This window comes from Felis catus, chromosome A3 (assembly GCF_018350175.1).
Source record: "Felis catus isolate Fca126 chromosome A3, F.catus_Fca126_mat1.0, whole genome shotgun sequence".
Taxonomy (NCBI): domain Eukaryota; kingdom Metazoa; phylum Chordata; class Mammalia; order Carnivora; family Felidae; genus Felis; species Felis catus.
In genome coordinates, this window is record NC_058370.1 from 131462317 (window position 1) to 131485529 (window position 23213).

The window sequence follows — 23213 nt, forward strand, 5'->3', positions numbered from 1 at the left end:
TAGTCCATAAGTATGTATTGCCCACCTGCTCAGGTCAACCGTTATTCTGGGAAGTTCTTCCCCGGTTACAACAGAGAGGGGAGAGCGCAGGGGCACAGGGGTCCCAGGGTGGGCAAGAGTAGTGGGGAGAGGAGTTTGGAAAGTTTTCTTCCCTTTGCTATGACCATCTGTGGGAGAGCTCCCCAATAAAGTATTCCACAGCCGCTAAAAACCATGTTCATAACAAATTTCAGTGAGAAACAGGCTCAGCGTGTAAAACCACATGAAAAAGCATCGTTCGTCCATAATTCTCTCAACTGTGCAATATGTTTGAAAACTTTTTATAATATGAAATCGAGGGGAGACACATTTTATGCACATGTCCACACAAACGTGTATATATATCAAAATGTGCAGTCATTACCTTTCAGGGGTGACTCTATGGGTGATTTTTACATATTGTTATTTTTTGAGGTTTATTTACTTTTGAGAGAGAGCGAGAGAGAGAGAAAGAGAGAGAGAGAGCACTCATGGGGCAGAGAGAAAGGGAGGCAGAGAATCCCAAGCAGGCTCCATGCCGTCAGTGCAGAGCCCGATGTGGGGCTCGAACTCACGGACTGTGAGATCGCGACCTGTGCCGAAATCAAGAGTCAAGATGTTTAATCGACTGAGCCCCCCAGGCGCCCCAGATTTTTCATTCTGTTTTATACACTTGATATATTACCCACAACCCGTGACCCTGCCCCCAACTCGTTAGCGAGAATCTCAACTTCCTGAAGCGGCCGCTGCTTGCTTCCGATGCTGCCTTGATAGTGCCGTGGGCCAGGTCCCTCTGCTTTGACACCCGCACCCTTGTTGGGCGGCCTCCGTAGCAGCTGGCTGTGCCCTTTCCCCCACTGCTGTATCTGCCATCTCTCCCTGCTCTTCTCCAGGGGAAGCGCATCGCTTAGCCCTCCTGGTTCTGCGGCATGCTCCCTGGGGTCCGGTCCCCGCAGAGCCTCTACGGTGTAGCGCTCACCTCTGGGACCCTCCCTGACGGGGCCTGCCCATGCCTCAGTTCCCTAATCTGCCAAACTGGGAAAATACCAGTACCTAATTCATAACGGTGCCGTGGGGACAAAATGAGTTCACGCCCAGTATTCAGAATAGTGCCTAGGATGTAACACGTTCTATAGGGGAGTCTAATTGTCATTGTCATTACTACGACTGCTGGTATTACCCCCGCGTCTACGACGATCACCCCCAAGCCCAGATTGCTATGCACAACAAGATACAGAGCATTAGGGACAATGGAGGAGAACCGGTGTGGACAAAAGCATTTATGTCTGCAGTCCCGGGTCCACACCCACCTTCCCGGGCCATCTCGCAGGTGACTGGCTGCCAATCTGACCCCTCCAGGACAACGGCAGGTCACCGACCACTATCCCGCACCACGCTGCTCTGTGCTTCAGAAACTGGGCCAGGCTGACCTCTGACCCCAGAGAGTTTGTCCTAGAAGAATTAATTTGTAAGCCACGAGCAAGGCCCATCTCCTTCCCTGCTCCAAGATTTACATCATCCCAGGATAATTAAGCACCGGAACGTTCCCTCAGTGGGGAACCCCCTACTCTGCCCCCCGGGATGTGGCTTGGTCTCAAAGCCCTCAAAAGTCATATAAAGTCATAAAGTAGTCCAACATGGCTGCATCTGTTGTTGTTTTTAAGTCTCTGCTGCTCGGCCTTATGGGCATCATGTTGAGTATATTTCCAAATTTGATGCAATTAACAGGTGCCACCTTCATAATGAAAAGTAGATGATGGACGTGAACGTACTTCGTGTTGCTGTTAAGATGGTGTAGATGTCTACGTGGTGCCACAGACGTCAAGCAGACTTAGGTTCCAAAGTCCACGAACGGCCATCGGTTAACGGGACGGTGTTGGCGCAGCTCTTCGCAAGGCTGCTCTAGGGCGTTCCAGCTCCTTCTAGGAAATAGTTGTCAGAAGTCATAGATGTTGTCCTTTCCGAGATGTAAAAACAACAGCAATTTGCTATTTTTATCAATTCCATCTCTTCTGGGCCTATCAGAGCCAATAATCTGAACTGGGACAAAAATAAGAGACGACTTTTGCATTCAAAGTCTACGTGCTCAAGATCTTAACCTTTGCCAAAAAAAATTTAAAAAACAGAAAGGAGCTGGCCGGGTTGTCGCGCAGGAATGTCATTCAAACCCTTAAATCCGAAATAACTTCTGCTTCTCCAAGTCCCACTTATTTTTCCAAATCAACAAAGATATCTTTTTCTACATTGTTTCCACCCAATTTTGAAACGCGCCTGCGAAATTTCTCAAATAACATATTTCATGTGTTTCGTGGAGTTGGGAAATGCCAGAAAAACAATCCAGGGAGAAGAGGAAAAGAATTCGTAGATCTGGCTGGCGAGAGAGAATAAATGATGACCTCTCTCCCTTCCAGCAAATGTGAAACTCTCCATAATTCTGCAGGTACCCGAAGAAGAAGAATTCATAGCCATCAAAACCGTCTTACTCATTTATTTCCGGAGCCCGATTTACATGGGTGAGCAAGGGATTGCATTTATCTTCGTGAATACACAGACGAGGGCATTATTTGACTCAGTCAGCGGCCTCCCTGTCGGTAGAGAAGACATTTTGGAATAAAACACAAAGGCTGGCGTGTGAGAGCTAGCAGGGCCCTCGAGGGCTGTTTCGTTAAAACCCAGAGAGGTGGGGGCGCCTGGGTGGCGCAGTCGGTTAAGTGTCCAACTTCAGCCAGGTCACGATCTCGAGGTCCGTGGGTTCGAGCCCCACATCGGGCTCTGGGCTGATGGCTCAGAGCCTGGAGCCTGTTTCCGATTCCGTGTCTCCCTCTCTCTCTGCCCCTCCCCCATTCATGCTCTGTCTCTGTCCCAAAAATAAATAAACGTTGAAAAAAAAATATTTAAAAAAAAAAAGCCCAGAGAGGTGACAAACCCACTGCAGTTTGCACAGCAACATGGTCCCTGTGAAGGATGCTCTGTCCATACATAAAGCTTCACACCCATTAGATTGACGGCTACCGGAGAAGCAGGGACAAACGAGGAGACCCTGTGAGTCTATGTCAGGCAGGCCATTGAACTCTCTCTTGGGTCTTACTGGAGCAGCCCCTGGAAATGTTCCTCAACATGTAGACCTTTCGTTGCCTTTTGCCTTTGGGCTTTATTTTTAGCAGAAAAAGGTAAGAGCTTGGGACCAAACATCCGCTCTGTGAAACCACTCTTCCAGGGAAAACACAAGAGTCTCTGGGACCAGAGGAGACCCCCCCAGGGCTTGGCTGTGCACCTTCTTTCCTAGCAGACATCCCCTCCGGTCAGGCGGGCATCACAGGTGTCGGCCACAAACAGTGCCACTCTGGCGCGGTTTGCCATTTGCAGGGCAAACCATTCCATCGACCCCTGGGACTCCTCCTGCTATTTGGAATCTCCCTCCCTCAAACTCGCACCGACTTTTCTCTCTGGAGTCCCCCAGGCTGCACACGCTCTCCCTTCCAGCCCTTTAATATTGCAAGCCCTGCCGAGCTCTTCCTAAGACCTTTGTACCCTCGTTAAGTACCCCCAATCCCTCCAGCCGCTCTTCGTATGACAGATCTCGGCTGGACCAAGGCGCCTTGAGATAGGGTCTGTGCATGACCTAATCTGGTGCAGTCACCTCATGACCCTCGTAGAAGCTCCATCGGTACTGTTAAACAGGTAGATGAATCATTAAATGCTTATGAAAATCTTCTCATTAATCGGGGTATTCGACAAACAGGTAGAGAGCTCTAATGGTATTCCCGAATGGCCACAGGGATGCAACGCTAACGACAAATGGTCTGTGCCCCCCGGAGTCCTGGATTGAACAGGGGCTGTGTGTGAATGACCGCTTGGATTACCCTATAGCACGGGCTGGCGCACAGAAGGTCTAGATGTCCGCGAGGGTCTTGAAGGAGGAACAACGCCCCCCTGAGCACCAGCCTGGGAGAGGCATTCCGAAGCGACCGGCGTGGGCAAACCCCAGTGATCCTCCTGGGTCAGTATGACCCCCATTTCCTTTTCCTCTGTAACCTTGACGGTGAAAACAACACCGTAGGGACACCGGGGTGGTGCAGTCGGTTAAGCGTCCAGCTCTCGATCTCGGCTCAGGTCATGGTCTCGCGCTTGGTAAGTTCGAGCCCCGCGTGGGGTTTCTGCGCTGCTGGCATGGAGCCTGCTTGGAATTCTGTCTCTCCTTCTCTCTGCTCCAAAAATCGTAAATCCTCTGATAATGCATTCTACTCTTGAGTTTACTTTTCCGGTAACCGTGTCGCATGGTTGGTTTATAGAGAGTGCACGGGCACCTCAAAGCACTGAGACGTTTATTTCACAGCTACGCTGCTAAGCCCCACGTCTGCCAAACTGCACTAGCACAATGGGCTTAATTTTCCATTTTACTTAAATTTAGATGCTTGTGTTTCCCACCACTATGTTTATTTCATCCCCAGGCTTAGGCTCCAGGCGCCACCCCTGAACTCCTGTGTCCCGGCTTCCCCTCGAGAGGAAGGCAGACAGAGCGGTTCTGCACTACGCCATCGGGAGATGGGGGAGGAAATAAAACGTGGACTTGAGATGAGACCAGATTTCCAAAGGCCGCTGTCAGTTCTGACCTTCTCGTGTTACCCTGGAACCTAATCGTGATTTCCGCTGGAGGGGAGAAAGCCACCGAGGCGCGATGGCTACAGGTGCCCCTTCCTGGAGCCGCCTCAGTTTTCTGATCCTCTCTCTGCTCCGCTGTCTTGCAAGAGTCACCAAAAACGTCCTTAGGAGTCACAGTTGTCACTACGTTTCCCACGTCTCTCTGTCTTCACGCTACCCACGTTCCCCGTGTCCTCTGTCGGATCATGTGTCCCCTGTTCCTTCTGCAACGGTTACTAGAGAAGCTTCAAATGATGCTCCACCCAGCGTCTCTTAGAGGGTCAGTGGACCAGAAGCTTCTGCGAGCCTCATCCCAGCCCCGCGTTCTCCAAAAGCGTGCGAGGGGCAAGGGCCAGTCCTCGGGCACATTCCTTCTCTGCAGCAAAATATGCCGATAGCTTCCGATTTCATTTCCATGTGTCGCTTTTCTTTAATTTTTTAGGAGGCGACAGGAAGAGGAGAAGGGAAACGGTAGTTGTCTCTTTTCCGAATTGTGGCATTTTCCATACAGAAGTATTTTCTGTACATTTAATGCTTATAATTTTGAGGTGAGCGTGATCAACACTATTTTACAGACAAGCACGCTGAGGCTCAACGAACTTTCGTAACTTCTCTCAAAGTCGTTGGGAGCTCAGGTCTGCCGGGCTCTGAAGCACGTATTCTTTCCGCATCCTACATGCCCGAGAACTATGGGAAAGCTAAATTTGGGGGAAAATCTTGGAGGACAGCTCCTCCAAATGGCTTATTTTTCAGAGGAATCAACAGAGGCCCAGAGCGTGCCAGCCACATTGGCAACACTCTGGAGATAATCCGGGGCAGAAACCCGGGTTCCCCGGAGCCCAGCCCCCTCCCTTTCTCTTCACCACACAAGGTCCTCTTCAAGCAGACAAACGCCACGGGAAGGATTGCTTCATGAAGGTTCACCCACACCAGGTGGCCAAGAGAAGAAAAGGCAGTGCTGATTTGTGGGATAAGATCTGGGGAAGGCAGCAAAAACGATGTGACCGTAAAAGACTCGAAACTAACTTTCCTGATGACGGATAAAAGGTGTCGGGATTAAACTATGCCCAGAAAGCAAAGGTCAACTCGATGGGCAAGCCAGAAAGGCCCAATCTTCCCTGGGCCAGGAAAGCAATAGAGACATTGCCTGAGCCACCCAGACGCCCCTCTTATTTTTGTTTTAATGATTAACCTCTTCCATATGGCAATTAGGCAATAAAAAACAGTCCCTTCTATAAAACCATCTAATAGGAAAATGTACCTGATGAACGAACGATCAAAAAATTTGCTTGAGAAAGGGTGCACGAGTGACAAAAGCAAGTTCTTACAAATGATGGAAATACTTGAACATGGAAAACCTCCAACGAGTATTTTCCTTCTCTAAACGGAGCACAGCGACCGAATCTGGAGGCGATGCTCTGCGGACGAGTATGATTTTTCTTTAAACGGATTTTCAGAATTTAGTACGCTGACGGAGATGCTTCTGATCATTAATTAGCAAGGAACAATCATCCTTGGGGTCAGTCTACCTCGACAGCAGGGTATCTGCCTGGAATGTGATCACTGGTAGTTAAGGTCCCTGAATTCGTTTCGTTCCAGAAGAGCCAAGCTGCAGTTACAATGCTCTTCCTTCCAAAAGTAAACCACAATCAAAACTAGGTCACAGATGCTGTTTGAAAATAATGACTAACATCTGCACAGCCCCGTTATGGTTTCAAGAGTAAATTCACATCCATTATCTCATTTGATGCACATGAAAATTTGTGAGGCAGATATTATGGTTCCCCCATCAGGGCTCGGAGTCGGAATGACTTGGCCTCGATGCACAGCGAGTGTGTGACAGAGTCAGGCTCCGTCATTCACCTGCAACCTGTCCATCAAATGTACCATCAACCAGAGCTATAACGACGCGTAAAAATCCCGGAAGTTCAGAATCTCCTGAAACCCACTTAACCAGGATCTATAACGGTCTAGTTTTGTTTATGTTTTTTTCTTTGCAGGGGAAAAGAGGAGTTGGGGGGAACATTCTACTTTAAAGATAGAAAAAATAACATCCCAGGCAAATGGAAATACCCCCCATTTCCTGCCTGAGCATTTCAATCTCCTACACTCTCCTGGACAACCTTTTATCGTTCTAACAGGAATATAAAGCCCAGAGAACAATCATTTAAAAAAATCAATTTTATTGAACACGGAGTTTTCTAAGTATGGGAACTTTTCAAGATTGACAGTTTTTTTTGAGGTGAAACAAGAGAGATCTTCTGGTTAACCAAGCAAGTAAATTAACAAGAGGAGATGTCCATGAACTCGTGTCATTACTGCACAGAAACGATGTTGAGTCTATCGACAAATAGTGGCGGGATTCTCTTTCACCTTTTCACAGCTACTTCTCTTCTTTCAGGGTTGGTAACTACAGCCAGAAGATGAGATGCCAATTGGGAATTTTCAGTTATTTTTTTTCATATATATATGTGTGCTTAAATGTTGGAATCTGGGCAAATAAAAGTGGGATTCTTTAGAGTGCTCCTGGGGAGAAGCCGGAGGGGGGATCAAGGACTGTCCTTGGTCCTACGATTCTTTCTGGGGGAAGACACTGGTTTGGGAGAGCTTGGTTCCAGGGAGTGTCTGGAAGCAAAATAGGAGTCTTGAAGTCTACAATAAAGATGAAATATAATAATATAATAAGAGGAAACTTTCTTGGAATCCAAAGCAGACTTTTCCTTCTAAGAGTCTCTGTACTTAAAATCACAGTGTAATTTTGTTTACAAGGAAAGAAAGATATTCTGACCAAAATGAAGCAGATTTGAACCATGACCCTCAGGAGCAAATATTTCCCCCCAGGCTATTAAGGCAATAGACTAAAGAGAAAGTATTTTTACATGGAAAAAAAAAATCAGAGATGAAGGGACATGTAATCAAAGTCGAGTCTACACGATATCAATTTTAAAATAACAAGATCAGTGAAATAACCAAGATCTATCTTCTTAACGCCAACAACATGGTGTGGCTTGCGCGCCCCACCCCCCTCACCCCGCCACTAAATTATCTAATTGATACTGGTGACCATTTTAGTCTACTAGGGCCGCCATAACAAAATACCACAGACTGGGGGGCTTCAACAACAGAGGTCTATTTTCTCACAGTTCTGGAGGCTGGACGTTCAAGATCAAGATGTTGGGAAGTTTGGTTTCTTCTGAGGCCTCCCTCCTTGGCTCGCAGATGGCTGCCTTCCCCCTGTGTCGTCACGTGGTCGCCTCTCAGTCTATGTGTCTGGGTTCTAATCTCTTCCTGCAAGGACGCTGGTCCTATTGGATTAGGCCCATCATACAACCTCATTGTGCCTCACTTCACCATCATTATACCTCATCACCTTTGGGAAGGCCTGATCTCCAACGGTGGCCACATTGGGTTTTTTTTTAATTTTTTTTTCAACATTTTTTATTTATTTTTGGGACAGAGAGAGACATGGGACAGAGAGAGCATGAACGGGGGAGGGGCAAGAGAGAGAGGGAGACACAGAATCGGAAGCAGGCTCCAGGCTCCGAGCCATCAGCCCAGAGCCCGACGCGGGGCTCGAACTCCCGGACCGCGAGATCGTGACCGGAGCTGAAGTCGGACGCTTAACCGACTGTGCCACCCAGGCCCCCTTTTTTTTTTTTTTTAATTTTTTTCAACGTTTATTTATTTTTGGGACAGAGAGAGACAGAGCATGAACGGGGGAGGGGCAGAGAGAGAGGGAGACACAGAATCGGAAGCAGGCTCCAGGCTCCGAGCCATCAGCCCAGAGCCCGACGCGGGGCTCGAACTCCCGGACCGCGAGATCATGACCTGAGCTGAAGTCGGACGCTTAACCGACTGTGCCACCCAGGCGCAACTGTGGCCACATTGTGAGGTAACTGGGGGGGGTTAAGACCTCAGCATGTAGATTTGGGAAGACACAGTGCAGCCCATAACATGCCACCCTGGGGCCCCCTAAAATGTAAAACACACTCTCCCCATCCCAACAGCCCTCAACCTTAACCTACTCCAGCACCAACTCCAAGCTCACGATCTCATCGAAATACCAACTGGGTCACATATGGGTGAGACTCAAGGTATGACGCGTCCCGAGGCAAAATTCTTCTGTGAAGCCAGACAAGGGATCTGCTCCCAAAACACAACGGCGGGGCAGGCATAGGGCGGACATTACTATTCAAAGGGGAAAAGTCAAGAAGATAAAAGGCTTGAGGTCATAAGCCTCTTTGGCTCCCTTTTCTAGCCCTCTGGTCCCCCAGGGAGGCAGCTCTGCCCTGAGGCCCTGGGCTGGAGTTCTGTGTTTTTTGGAAGGACAACACACGTTCACAGCCAGAGAGCCCTGTTGGCTTGTCCTGCAAAATCTCAGAAGCCCAGCAGCGTTCCTTCATCGTGTCCTGTCTCTGTCCCCTTCCGTCCGAGCTGGCCAAGCCCTTCGGTCCAAGCCCTTCTGCTGAGACAGCTAATTGGATCCATGAGTCATACCTGTAGTCACTTGATAGCCAAATGGTTGTCCAGCCACACGCTCGATGTTCTCTCCAGACCGAGCATTCTCATCTGGGGCCATACAGATAGGCTGAAACATTCCAGATCTTCGAGTACTGGTTCCCTTTGGCCTAACAATTCTTTCTTCAATTTATGTCTCTCCTGTCACATTTTGTAATCAGGCAGCAAGGGGAAGCCAGGCAGCAGCCACAATACTCTACGTAGGAATTGCCTCAGCTAGGGATGCCTGGGGGCTCAGTTGGTCAAGCGTCCAACTCTCGATTTCAGTTCAGGTCACGATCCCATTGTTTGTGGGCTTGAGCCCTGCCTCGGGCTCTGCGCTGACCGCCCGGAGCCTGTCTGGGATTCTCTCCCCCTCTCTCTCTCTGCCCTTCCCCTGCTGGTGCTTTCTCTCTAAATAAATAAATAAATAAACTTAAAAAAAAAAAAAGGAATCGCCTCCGCTAAATATCCCAGTGAATCACCTACAAAGTTCTACCTTCCACAAAACACCACACCCGGTTCCACCAAGCATTTTGCCCCTTCGTAACGAGGACCGCCTTTCCTCCAGTTTCCAATAACATGTTCCTCATTCCCACCTGAGACCTCACCAGAAGCACCACTGACATTCTTGTTTCTGTCAAGAGTCTCTTCAAGGTAATCTTGGCTTTTCCTGTCAGGCACCTCCAAAACTCTTCCAGCTCTCCCCACGACCCAGTTCTAGAGCTACTTGAGTAATCTGAGGTATCTGTTAACAACACCCCACTCCACGGCACCAAAATCGATATTAGCCAGGGTTCTCCAGAGAAATAGAACCGAGAGGGCGTGCATAAACAGATTTCGTTTAAGGAATTGGCTCGTGTGGAGGCTTGTCAGGTCCAAAATCTACAGGGTAGGCTGGCAGCCTGGTGACCCAAAAAAAGAGTTGCGGCTTGAGTCTAAAATGTGGTCTCTGTCAGGGCTCCCTCTTCTCAGGAGAAGGTCAGTAGTCTTCTATTAAGTCCTTCAACTGATTGGATGAGGCCCACCATATTATGAAGAGCAATCTGCTTTACCCAAAGTCTATTGATTAAAGCGTTAGTCTCATATAGAAAATATCTTCACAGGAGCCTCTAGAATAATATTCCACCAAATCTAAGTACTGTGGCTTAGCCAAGTTGACACATAAAGTTGACCTTCACAGGGGCGCCTGGGTGGCTCAGTCAGTTGAGCGTCCGACTTTGGCTCAGGTCGTGATCTCACAGCTCGTGAGTTCGAGCCCCGCGTCAGGCTCTGCGCTGACAGCTCGGAACCTGGGGCCTGCTTCGGATTCTGTGTCTCCCTCTCTCTCTGTCCCTAACCCACTCGCATTCTGTCTCTGTCTCTCTCAAAAAACAAATAAACATTAAAAAAAATTTTTTTAAGTTGACCTTCACAGTGGCATATGGTTATTTCTTTCCTAATTGTGATGTGTAACTCATTCTAAGGGCCAGAGGTGAACTCAAGCATAGAAACTAGGAAGAAGCATGGAATCCTGCCAACAGTCCTGAATTTCGAGTCAATAGAGACATGCACTGTATGCCAAATGATTGGTCAAACGACTTATGTGCTGTCAGTTTTTTAACTTACAAAATGGGAACCACATCAATAACCCCCTCATCAGGGGTCAAATGGGATGATCAAAAACAAAACACTTTGAAATGTTAGTTCTTAATCACGAAATCATTTTCTCACCCTTTAAGGAGACAAGTACAGTCTAGGATGCACAGAAAACTTGGCTGTCCATCTTGGCCAATACCAAGATGCCTTGTATGGACGATTGGATGACATCATTCTTGCTCTTGCCCCCACTGAAGCCAAACTTAAGTTATCACCATGGAGATTGAAGTCCGACAGCCGTAAAGGCTTTCTCAAAACTACTGTGTGTGCAGAAGGAAGTACCAAGTTCTCCTTCCCCAGGGATGTGGTTTCTATTCTTCTGATGACATTGTAGCCAACTTTGACGACAAGAGTTCGAGAAAGATGGCTTCCAGCTCAAAGATTCTATGGTATGTAATCAAAGTCAATTCGTGGAAAAGATAGACCATTATTATGAGCAAAATGTCTTTTTGTTTAAGTTTATTTATTTATTTTGAGAGAGACAGAGACAGAGCAAGTAGGGGAGGGGCAGAGAGAGAGGGAGACAGAGAATCTCAAGCAGGCTCCACACTGTCAGCACAGAGCCCGATATGGGGCTCAATCCCAGGAAACATGAGATCATGACCTGAGCCAAAATCGAGAGTTGGATGCCTAACTGACTGGGCCACCCAGATGCCACTAAAAGTCTTTTTTAAAAGAAAACCTTGCAGGACACCTTGGGTGGCTCAGTCGGTTAAATGTCCGACTTCGGCTCAGGTCACGATCTCATGGTTTGTGGGTTCGAGCCCCACATGGGGCTCTGTGCTGACAGCTCAGAGCCTGGAACCTGCTTCGGATTCTGTGTCTCCATAGCCCTCTGCTCCTCCCCACGCATGCTCTGTCTGTCTGTCTCTCTCTCTCCTTCAAAAGTAAATAAACATTAAAAAAAATTTTTTTAAAGAAAAACTTGCCCCTGCTCCCCAGTTTGGGATGAATGGCAAAAAGAAATGATGATTTAACACTGTCTTCTGAGGTCAATGAGAGCGAGAGAGATCTGGGTAGCTGATTTTGGTCAGTTTTAACCCTCTTGCAAAAAAAAAAAAAAGGCATGGAATTAATGAACCAGCTGCCTCATGCTGGACTCATTCCCCTACGCTGTCTAATTCAGCCTTCCCCAAATCCTACAGCTTTGATATTATCTCTGCAGGGAAACAGCTGTGGGGGTGGCCAACAACTTGGAAATTAGAAAAAATCGAGTTAATAACAGAGAGTTAATAATAGCACCACAGACACCAGATCAAAGCTGGGATATTAAAATTTAGCTGAAAAAATAAAAAACCAGAATGGCTTGTAAGCCAAGCTATTGTGGCTGGAGCCATTGACAAAGTTACACTGGAGGAGCTTGGTCATTCCTGGAAGTAGAGAAAGGGACAGTCACCAAGCTGTGCCCACGTCAGCAGTAGCCAAGGGAGAGGGATCCAGGTCTAGGGATTCAGCCTGTCCAGGCTCTGGGGCAAGTTTGGCTCTAGTTTGAAAACTGATGGAAGAAGCTTCTAGAGTCTAAGGCCACAGGACACTTAAATTGCATAGCATGTAATGCACACCCTGAATGCATTTCTACGAAGGATCTTTCCAATTGTAATTTGCTTTCCCGTGCAACTTGCCCACAAAAAGAGTAGGTGCCATTTGGGCCACTGCAAGCATCTTGGCCACTGTGGTAGTTATGCCTCCCGTACTAATTTAATATATTGGCAATGGGTGTGTGTTTTATATCAGCCTTATGAGTTTGGTTAATGTGAGTCTGTCCCGAGGGATAGAGCACAATCTTGGTGAACTAAAACACGATTAAAGGTCCTCCCTTAAACGATGGAGAATTAGCCTCGGGATTCACCCCGCTGGGAAACATCTTAGCAGACTGACAAGGGGTTTTGCTCAGTCTTTCTGCGTACGGTCCCATTTGGAAGTTCAACACTATCACCCCCTTGCCTTCCTCGAGCACGAGTTTCCTTTTCTGTAGAATAGGAATTTGCTTGCCAGAAAGTAAGTAAGATCGTGTAAATAAAGTACGTAGCAGAGGTCAGAAACATAGGAGCTCGACTACAGGAACTCAGTTAACGTTAATCCCCTGTTCTTCGGGGCCCCCACGAAGACATTTCCCTGGAAGCCGAACTTCAGGAGCACAGCACACAGGGGCTCCCATTCTCCTAAGGGAGAAGTTCTCCACTTCCTAAGAAGCGCTTACGCATGCAACTAAGTTTCCAGTTGTCAGAACATTTCCTCTATCTGGAGTTCCTCACGACCAGAAACGCAGGACATATTAGGGGACAGTCAACAACTGGTGGCACTCATCGGTTTCACCAACGCGTGAGAGTTAGAAGTCACACAGGTTCCGGCACTGAGGAAATTAACATCATCTCTGTGTGGACGCTGAGGGAACTGCCAGTGCGTTTGCGGAGTCGCGCAGAAATCCCCCAGCCGCCGACAGAAGTCCACTGAACTCCAGGAAGCGGACGTCACACGGTGGCCACGCTCTGGGGCCGTGCCAACTGGGAATACCACGGGGTCAAAGGATCACCCAGCTCCCAGGGCCACAGAAGGCATTCCTGTCCTCGTGGTCACGGCCACAACAATAAAATGGGTCATTGCTGCTCTGGATAAATTTGGAGGTGGGGACGGGGACAGAATGCAAAGCAAGGAAGGTTTCCAAGGCCACTTCCTCCCAGAGCACGTTCTTTGACATTCAAGTTGGCCAGGTTGACAAAACAGCAACCCTTGAAGCAGGCTGTCTGTGACACCGATGAACTCCTCCTTCGCCTCTTGAATGTTTCAAGATGTATCTTTATAGCAACAAACGAAAATGAAGATTGATGGGCGGAGGGAGCCACGGAGCCAAATCCTAGGCGGAGGGAGCCACGGAGCCAAATCCTACCCGACCAAGGAATCATGCAGCGGAGCACGAAAGCAGCCCAGAAAGTTTGGCTGGGACATTTGCCAGGATGGCTTGTCAGAGCCACGGCGGAAAGAATCCGTCTCCCCTGGCGGGGACCGCTTCCCTCTCACCTCCCGGAGAAAGGCAGGCATTTCCTAGAATAGAGTCAAATCTCTTTCAGTCCAAGGTCGTGGGCTCCCCTGTCCAACTTGGCTTCCGTTTCCATGCCAGAAAATAAGGACACCAATGCCGTCTAAGTGAAGACGAACTGGATGTGGTCCGCCTCGAAGTGTGGGCCAAGAACGTTCTTCCAAAATCTGGTCTCAGGGTTTCGGGTCCCTCCACCGATTCAGTTTCTGTTCTCGGTGAAAACAAAAGGCCTGAAGGTAGGAAGGGTGGAGAATTCGGAACGCGGTGTGGAGAGTCCAAGGCCACGTTCAGAGAGGGCGAGCTTTGGAGTCAGACAACACGGGCTTCGGATCCTGATCCCGCCACCAAGGACGGTGGGACCTCAGGCCAGTAACCTAAGCTGACAGAGCCTCAGCCTCCCTTTCTGCACAAGAAGCCTGATACTATGTTTCTCTCACAGCTGTGCAGCTTAAATGAGATCGCAAATGCAAGGTGCATAATAACACTATCTCGCTGCGCGCTAGGTACAAGCCAAACGTTAGTTTCCTTCCTTTTCAAATTACCTTTTTAGGATTTCGGAATGCATTCACACCGAAAAGTGCTGTTGAGAAGGGTGTCTTCAATTATACTTTACAGAGACTATGAAACATATGGGAGGGAAGATATTGATCCCAAGCTGCCAGAATTATTTTTTTGGTGGAAGGAAAATTCGAATCACTCCGGGGCCGTACTGCGCTCTTTGCGGCAGGTGTGCTCGCAAAGTCTTTGACGCTCTGAGGTGGAACATGTTCCTTACGACATAAATAGAATGCTGGGGGCTTCTTCATTCAGGTTGGAGCTTTGAGTGGCACCGTCTCCAGGAGAATCGCTCCGTTGGGTAAGTATCAACACATTTGAAAATGTCAGACGGGGAAGAAGAAGTGTTCTCTCTGGGATTTGGACACCTGGTGTGAGAAAAATCTAACAGAAAGGTGATGGCAGAGAAAGAAGGGTAGAATTCTTACCCTTTCTATGTAATCGAGTCAAGCAACACCGAGCAAAGCAATAGCTTTTCCTCTTACATATTCAACGGCCTTTTGCCATAATCCGTGGGGCACGTTGGCATGGAAATGCTAAGTTTCTTAGGTGTGAACGGGTTAAGAGCATTATAAGCTTTGTATCATGCAACTCCATCAGCATAGGGGTGAGTGGCTAGTGGGGGCAGAGAAATCAGGATCTGGGTGTCCTATGGAAAGCCAGGAACAGGAGGAAGGAAATGAGCGAATTATTCGTTCTATACTGTGTGCCTGGCACAGGGTTTGAGACATGGCATCACGTGAACTTCGCATTTTTATGAGGTCAGAATTACCGTCTCATTTTCGAGAATGAGGAAACTGAGTCCAGTGAAATTTAACTAGTAAGTGACAAGGCTTAGCTTTGAAACCAAATTGGTCTAACTTTACATTTTATTTATTTTTTGAGAGACATAGAGAGACAGAGCCCAAGTTGGGGAAGGGCGGAGAGAGAAGGAGACACAGAATCCGAAGCAGGCTCCAGGCTCCGAGCTGTCAGCACAGAGCCCGACGCGGGGCTCGAACTCACAAACCGTGAGATCACGACCTGAGCCGAAGTCGGACGCTTAACCGACTGAGCCACCCAGGTGCCCCCAAATTGGTCTAACTTTAAAGCTTAGCTTTGCCCGGGGTGCCACACGGACCCACGGACCTCAGATGGGCTCTATCACACCTTCCCCGTCCCTTCGTGATGGAACCATCTGCAGCCCCAGAAGATGAACCGCATGGCTTCAGGTCGAGTGGTGGCCTCACCTTGAAGGTTGAAGCAGAACCCGGCTCCTCCGAGGGAGGTACAGTTCACTTTCCTTCCAGTGTCCCCTGTCAGAAAGGCCCCCGGATGTGGGCATTGCAAACCTGCCCCCCAAGGCGATCTCCAGCTCAGAACCTGCATTTACCCACAATTGGGAGTCCTCTGTGACACGTCCCTGTCTGTCACCCCTCCCAGTGACACTTCGGCTTATCCTATCACCTCCGTGTCCAGAAAGCCACCCACCCATCCCACCCCCCTTCACCCCACTGCCCCCTCCCTGCTCTGAGGGTCCTGCAGAGCATGACTTTTGTGGCCTCCTGCCTCCTAGTCATCACCTCCCAATGCTGGCCTCCACGCGGCTGCTTCGAGAGCGTTTCCCTCCCATCACTCGTGCATTCTTCCTTCATTCACTCATTCAACATATATTTTCCAGGGCTTTCTGTGTGCCGGGCACTGTTTTAAGTGGAGATTCATTAGTGATAAAAATAAGCGAGGGGGCGCCTGGTGGCTCAGTTGGTTAAGCGTCCGACTTTGGCTCAGGTTATGATCTCAGGGTTCATGAGATTCAGGTGCTCTGTCTCCCTCTCTCTCTGCCCCTCCCCTCCTCACACCTGTGCACTCTCTCTCTCTCAAAAATAAATAAACATTAAAAAAAAAATAATCTACAGGGGCACCCGGGTGGCTCAGTCCGTGAGCTCACCTTGGCTCAGCCGAAGGGGCTGACTTCGGCTCAGGTCATGTTCTCACGGTTGGTGGTTCGAGCCCCGCGTCGGGCTCTGTGCTGACAGCCCGGAGCCTGCTTCGGATTCCGGGTCTCCCTCTCTCTGGCCCTCCCCCGCTCACGCTCTGTCTCTCTCTCTCTCAGAAATAAATAAACATTAAAAAAAAATGTCTAATCATCCAGAACCCCAACTTCCTGAAGCTTACACTTTACCCAAGGGCAAGTAACCAGGCAAATAGATAAGTATGTGAAACGTACAGTAAGTTGCACTGTGACAAGGGAATGACACGTTAGAGAGGTTGGACGATGTGGCGTGGCCGTGAGCACCTGCAGGAAGCGAGGAATGAGCCATGCACATACCTGGGAGAGGGCGGCTTCGGCCTGAAGCGACCCAGGTGCAAGGTCCTGAGATAGGACAGCACTCAGGGCGAGCACGGTCCCAGAATAGCAGTGAGCCCAGAAGTGAGGCCAGAGGGCCCGAACCCAGAGAATGGGGGTAGAGTAATGAGAGACACCTTTGGGGGGGGGGGCCTGTTGCCACCTGCTGAGCCAGCCCCTCCCACAAAGCAAACATTCTCCTGGGCATTTTGCATTTGTGGATCCTTAATGCTCACAAATTGACAACTCCAGTTTCCAAATGCAGATACTGAGATCTCATTAAGTTCAATGGCATGCCCAAGGTCACACGGAACAGAACTTGTCTAATTCCATCGTGCTCCAGCTGCTTCCCTGTGGATCTGGGTTTCTGCTGTGCTATGAAGTCAGGACACGGCTCCAGCAAAATGTCCCTAGCCGTAATGTCGTCGTGGGTTGGATCATGACCTCCGTTCTGAATGGTAAAGAGCTGCTCAGAGCAAGCCGTGGGCTCGGACCAAAATTTCACCCTGGACCGCAGCCGACGGTTGGGTTCTATGCTTCGATTACGCCGAAAGCCCTGGGGCTCAATGTCCAGGGCCCTTAGTTGCCCCAGTGTGCGATGGGATTGAACTTCACCATCTAGTCTCTGGCTTCGAGGGGCCCTTGGTGGCTGTGCGGTCCAAAGCCCGCATTTGGAGCGGGCGAGACAGGCCCAAGGAGGAGGCACGACCTCCACGAGGCCACCTAGTGGGTCAAAGGCAGGGCTGGCGCGTTCAGCCTGGCACGGTCTCCCTCCCCCAACGGAAGGAGTGTGTGAATTGCCCTGTCTTAACATCGAAGCGTTAACCCAGCAGGGAAGACAGAGAAAGCGGGGACAGGGCGTTCCAGCTGACTCCTTGGAGGAACCTTCCCTGCCTGGCATCCTGATACAGAGGAAGACACGACTGAGATCCTGAGCGGAGGCGCTCGTCTCGCCACTGTGTCCTTCCCCCCCACCCCCGTGCCCGGAACCTCCCCTCCCGTCAGCCGCTCCCAAGGGCGTCGTCCCATCTGCTGGAGACAACAAACGGACTCCTCGGGCAGGGCCACAAATCTTCATTAGGATGGTAACCGTCATCAATGTGCTGGAACCGCAGCGGTCTGTTAGCACGCCTTGGTGGCGGCGTGATGGATGACGGCCCAGCCGCCCGCCCAGCTGCCAATGAAGGCACACGGCCGCTGGCAGCGAGGACGGGGGCTGGCCAGGGTGGGGGTCTGCTGCCTCCTTTTGTGCCGTCGGTAGAGCTACCCCTGGGGACCGGGAGGTGCAAAGTCCCCTCCGTGCATGCAGACCAGGCCGGGGGGTGGGGAGGGGACACAGGCGGGCTTGCCAGGAAAACCCAGGACACCCAGCGAGCTCTGAAACTCAGATGTTGGCAAGGGAGTGTGTCCCGTGCACTGCCTGACACGCACTCCCTTTGTGTCCGAAGTTCAAACGGAACCGGGGGCCCTGTATTTTGCTTCGCTAACTCCGGCCCCCCGCGACCTGGCCCCCGTCGCCAACCGATAGCACCGGACGCTCGCTCTTCGTCACGCCCCCGGGCCACCTGTCCAGGCCGCTGGGAGCTGCGCTCCGACAGAAGCCAAGGAGTCCTTGGCATCTGGAGTCCAGGAGTCCGGGAACCTCGGGCAGGCACAGTCAGGTCACGAGGCTCGGGCAGAGGGAAGGAGCCACCTGGTCCAGTCGAGGCCGTGGGAAGCAGGAGACGGGGGCCGATGGCGTTCCTGAAGTTCGCTGCATTCCGCCAGCTCGTGCTCGGCAAGGGGTTGCCAATGCGGAGCCAGGAGAGGCACGGCCTCTGTCCTGAGGGAGGGCCCGGAGGACGCTGCGGAATTTCCCACCCTAATTACCCTGGACTCACCCTCAGTCGCTGGCCGTGTCGTCCCCGCACCTCCTCGCGCCCCCGAAATCAGCTGCTAAGCCCTGACCATCCCTCACCTGCGATGTGTCCCGCGTCCAACGGCACCGAAGCCACCCTGCTGCTCTTTGCTTTATGTCCTCGTTGGCTCCACCCTGGAGGCACTGCCCTCTATAAATGTGCCCGTCTCGGGTCACAGGCCACCCCGTGCCACCTTTCTGGCTCCGAGGCAGTGCAGGCCGGCTGGGCGCCCAAGTCCAGACGCACTGGCATGGCATTCAGAGCCCCCCCGAGGTGCGTGCGCCCGGCCTCATCTCCCGCCAGTCCACACTGCGCACCCCCATGCTGCGGGCACCCGGGATGACGAGCTGTTTCTGCCAAGTGACCCGTTTGGATTCCTTCCTCCGGCTCCTCTTTGGAAGCTGGGACTCCGAACACTAAGGAGGGAAAAGCATTAGCTAAACCTTCAGCCGCCCACTTAGCGTAGCGTGGCTTCTAGGAGGGCTCCCTGTGACCCACTGGGGGTGTTTCGCGACCCCCTCCCCGACGACTGAGACTCTGTGGCTTCGGTCCTGCCCCGGAAAGCTGGTGTCGGTCCGGGTAGAGCCCAGCCCCCTGCGCTGCTCAGGGAGCCATCTCCCCTCAATTAGAGCCATCGGTCGTCCTGACACCGGCCCCAGACCACCCGGTTAGCAAGAGAAGGGGCTCGGTTTCCACCTCGGCTTCCTCATTATCTTCTCCACTGCACAGAGCCCTCGGGGGTCGTCCCCGGGCCCCCCCATCTGTGCAATTACACCGCAACCCTGCACGCCCCACTTCTGCCCAGTGTCCCTCAACCTCTTCGTCTTCCTGCCCTCCCTAAGGTAAGAGCTAACTGCTCTGGGTCACAAATCCCAAACCTCTGCAGCTTAACACCGTCGAACTTCCCCATCTGCCCGCCCTGCTCCTGTCCTTCCTTTCAATTGCTCTTTTCTTTTTTCATTCTTTTTTTTTTTCCAATTGCTCTTAATCTAAAGAGGGCTCGTGGATAAACTTCCCCCACGCTGATCTCTATGCCGGACTCTGCCCCCAGGCCCCCGAAATGCATACGCTCACGTCACGTCTGCTCACGCTGCGTGGGCACGAACAGAGGCTGGTGACAAGGAAGCCCAGAGAGGGTGGCCCGGCACCAGGAGCCAAGACAGCACTCTGCTCGTGCTGTCCACGATGGGCACGCTCCTCCTGACCCCACGCTCCCACCCCACGTGGAGCCCCGTGGGGGTGCGAGGCTCCCCGACGGCAAAGGGGGGGAATGTGTCGGACCCTGAGACGTGGTTCCAAAGCTCCGGACTTGGAACCAGGACGTGCCATCTGGGCTCCAGCCCTGCCACTTTCTACCACCATCAGTGAAATGCTATTTTCCTTCCTCCTCCCCCGAACTCCACTTCCCAACTCTATACAATGTGGCCCCAAAGATTGGAATCTACAGAGCAGTGTTGAGGAGGAACAAAGAGAAACAATGCAAAATCAGCGCCCCGCGGACCTGGAATGGAAAAACGCCTCTGGCGACCCCCAGCGGTCCAAGCCCCCCTTCTGGGGTCCGCTTGGTCCACGTAGACGCGCTCACCTCTTCGACGATAAAGCTGTGGGCAGGGGCACTCAGACGTCATATCCTATCAAGCGGTGACCAGACAGAAAGGAACTAGCAAGCTGGAGGCTTCAGCGTTATCTCTGTTTGGCTTTCCCTCCGACAAAACTTTGAAGATGTTTTCTTTTGGTATTAAGCCACTTGATCTCAACTCAGTGTTCCGTGGCCTCAACCGCCCTGGAGTTCTGCGGTTTGCACGAGTTGGACCAGAGTCTGCTGCCGGATTCTGGCATGCACTCAAGGTGGGCCTTTGAAGGCAGGAAAGCGCCTCGGCTGGCGGGGGCCTCGGGCGCGCCCGGAGCCCCACGCTTGTGGGAAGAGGCTTGCTGGGCAGAACGGCTTGGCGGGAGTTCGAGACGGTTTCCTTCTTGCCTCATGACCTGAAACCAAAGCAGCATAAACCAACAATGTAATCAGAGCGCTGAGAGGCTCTCAGAACTGCATCCAATCTATACAATACCCAGGATGAAATGCCGGAGTATCGGAGGGCTCAACGTAAACTCTACTAGACTCACAGCCGAGGTCCCTGAGCCCAGTCCTGAGACCCAGGATAGGAGCCCGGGGGGGAAAGAGGAGGCTGTGTCCACAGCAGCGAGGATCTCAGGTTCTACAGCGAGGGTGCTAGCATTTACCTTCTGGGTGCAGCTCATTAGCCGTGTGGAAGGGAGCATGTGGGTTATGTAACCCGTCTGTGACCGAGTACTCCCGTGTCTAAAATGGAGATCAAGGGGCGCCTGGGTGGCTCAGTTGGTTGGGCGGCCGGCTTCGGCTCAGGTCATGATCTCACAGTCTGTGGGTTCGAGCCCCGCGTCGGCCTCTGGGCTGACAGCTCGGAGCCTGGAGCCTGCTTCGGATTCTGCGTCTCCCTCTCTCTCTCTGCCCCTCACCTGCTCACAGTCTGTCTGTCTGTCTCTCTCTCTCAAAGATAAAAAATAAAACACATAAAAAAAAAAACTTGGTAATGGAGATCAAAATAAGACCCGCATAATCACGTTAACGTGAAAATTAGACGAAAGCAATCCAGGAAGCTCTCAGAGCTGGCGTTCGGCAATTATGCGATGAGGTTAGTTGTCAACACTATTGGCATTAGTACGACGAGAGGTGTCCTTGTTTGCTTACTGATGCTCTCCCTGAAGACTGACCTGCCCCCGGTCTGTGCTAGACCCCAGAGGTGGAGATACTCTCCCGCCCGGGAGCTGCCCACCGTCCGCTCAGGGATCAAGCGAAGTAGAGAAGATTCTGCTTTGATCCAAGTAGCTCCAGACGAGGTAACAACGGCAGAGATGTGAACCCCTACCCTAACCTGCGGGCAGGTTGCTCCCACACTCTTTTAGCCTCCAAAGTCCCATGGTTGCTACTGGAGGAAACACACAAGCCCCAGGGTCCCTGCATGCAAGGAGAGGGAACAGGTGGGGTGTGAAGGGGCTGCTTGGGGGGGGTGGGGGGCTCAGTGATGACTACAAATACAGACCCGGACCTGCCACCCACCCTCTAAAGGTAGACCAAGAGTAGCACCCTCTCAAAGCTAGAAGATACCGTCAAGGAGGACGTGGGGAGCCTTGGATAGTTCCAGGGAAATATCAGTCGTTTTTGAGACCAAGATTTCCCCCATACAAGCTGTACCACTAGAGAGAGGCACCCAACCTCTCTGAAATTCATCATCTTATACATAAAATGAGAGTAATAACACGTTCATCATATCCTGCTGTGATAATTACATCAGGGAATGTCTGGTTATTTATCTTTCTTTTTTTTTAACCACGGTTGGTGCCACACCATAAAAAGTGTTAGGCATTTATCAACAGAAGTGGGACAGCAAGAAAACTAAATACACAATAAAGGGGAGAGGGGCGCCTGGGCGGCTCCGTCGGTTAAGCGTCCGACTTTGGCTCAGGTCATGATCTCGTGGTTTGTGGGTTCGAGCCCCGCGTCGGGCTCTGTGCTGCCAGCTCAGAGCCTGGAGCCCGCTTCGGATTCTGTGCCTCCCTCTGTCTCTGCCCTTCCCCCATTCACGCTCTGTCTCTCTGTGTCTCTCAAAAAAAGTGAATGAACGTTAAAAAGAAAAAAATTTTTTTAAATAAAAAATAAATACAGGGGAGAAACCATGAATAAGAAGAAGAAAGGCAGGGGAAAGACCAGTCTGTATGACTGCATTCCATGTGATCCTGGATCACAGATGAGCGATCTTTGCTCTAAGTTCCCTAGTGGCCAAGGCAAAGAGAGAAACCTGGTCAGTTACAAGATTAATGGCGTCCATAAGATGAAAGCAGACCTACTGCGCACAAGGGAGGCATTTGTTTTGAAGCTCTTCGCTTCTACAAAAAATACCCGTAGCTGCTATTAACCACTACCGCTGTGTGACTGTGACTCTCGTCATCGTTATTGCCATCACCAGCTAACACGGTATTTTTCAAAGTAAACGTGAACTCAGTTTCATGGTCATGGTGAGAATGTTTTTAAATAGTATAAAATAGGGGCACCTGGGTGCCTCCGTTAGTTAAGCATCCAGCTCTGGGTTTCGGCTCAGGTCGTAACCTCATGGTTCGTGAGTTTGAGCCCCGAGTCGGGCTCTGTGCTGACAGCTCGGAGCTTGCTTGGGATTCTGTCTCTCCCTCTCTCTGCTCCTCCCCTGCTCATGCACACATGCATGCAGTCTCGCTCTCTCTCTCTCTCTCTCTCTCTCTCTCAAAATAAATAAACTTTAAAAATACTATAGAACAGGGGCACCGCGTGGCTCAGTTGGTTAAGCGTCCGACTTCAGCTCAGGTCATGGTCTCACGGTTCGTGGGTTCGAGCCCCATGTCGGACTCTGTGCTGACAGCTCAGAGCCTGGAGCCTGCTTTGGTTTCTGTGTCTCCCTCTCTCTCTGTCCCTCCCCTGCTTGCTCTCTCGCACTCTCAAAAATAAATAAAAACATTAAAAAAATTTTTTAAAATACTATAAAATAAGGCATAACAAAACAGAAGTGTGTTTGTGAAACATTTGCTTCAGTTGTCT

The 23213-nt window shown here is 50.8% G+C and overlaps 1 long non-coding RNA gene across 2 annotated transcripts in view; it reads right to left on the reverse strand.

Annotated features, from left to right (window-relative positions):
* LOC109498410 overlaps positions 1-20980 on the reverse strand; it is a 34206-nt gene extending 13226 nt beyond the window's left edge. For both annotated transcript variants that reach the window (XR_002741324.2, XR_002741323.2), the window contains exons 1-2: positions 20849-20980; positions 20196-20596 (exon numbers count right to left, since the gene is read on the reverse strand). This is a non-coding gene — a long non-coding RNA (uncharacterized LOC109498410). The remainder of the gene's footprint in view (positions 1-20195; positions 20597-20848) is intronic.
* Between the last annotated feature and the right edge of the window lie 2233 nt (positions 20981-23213).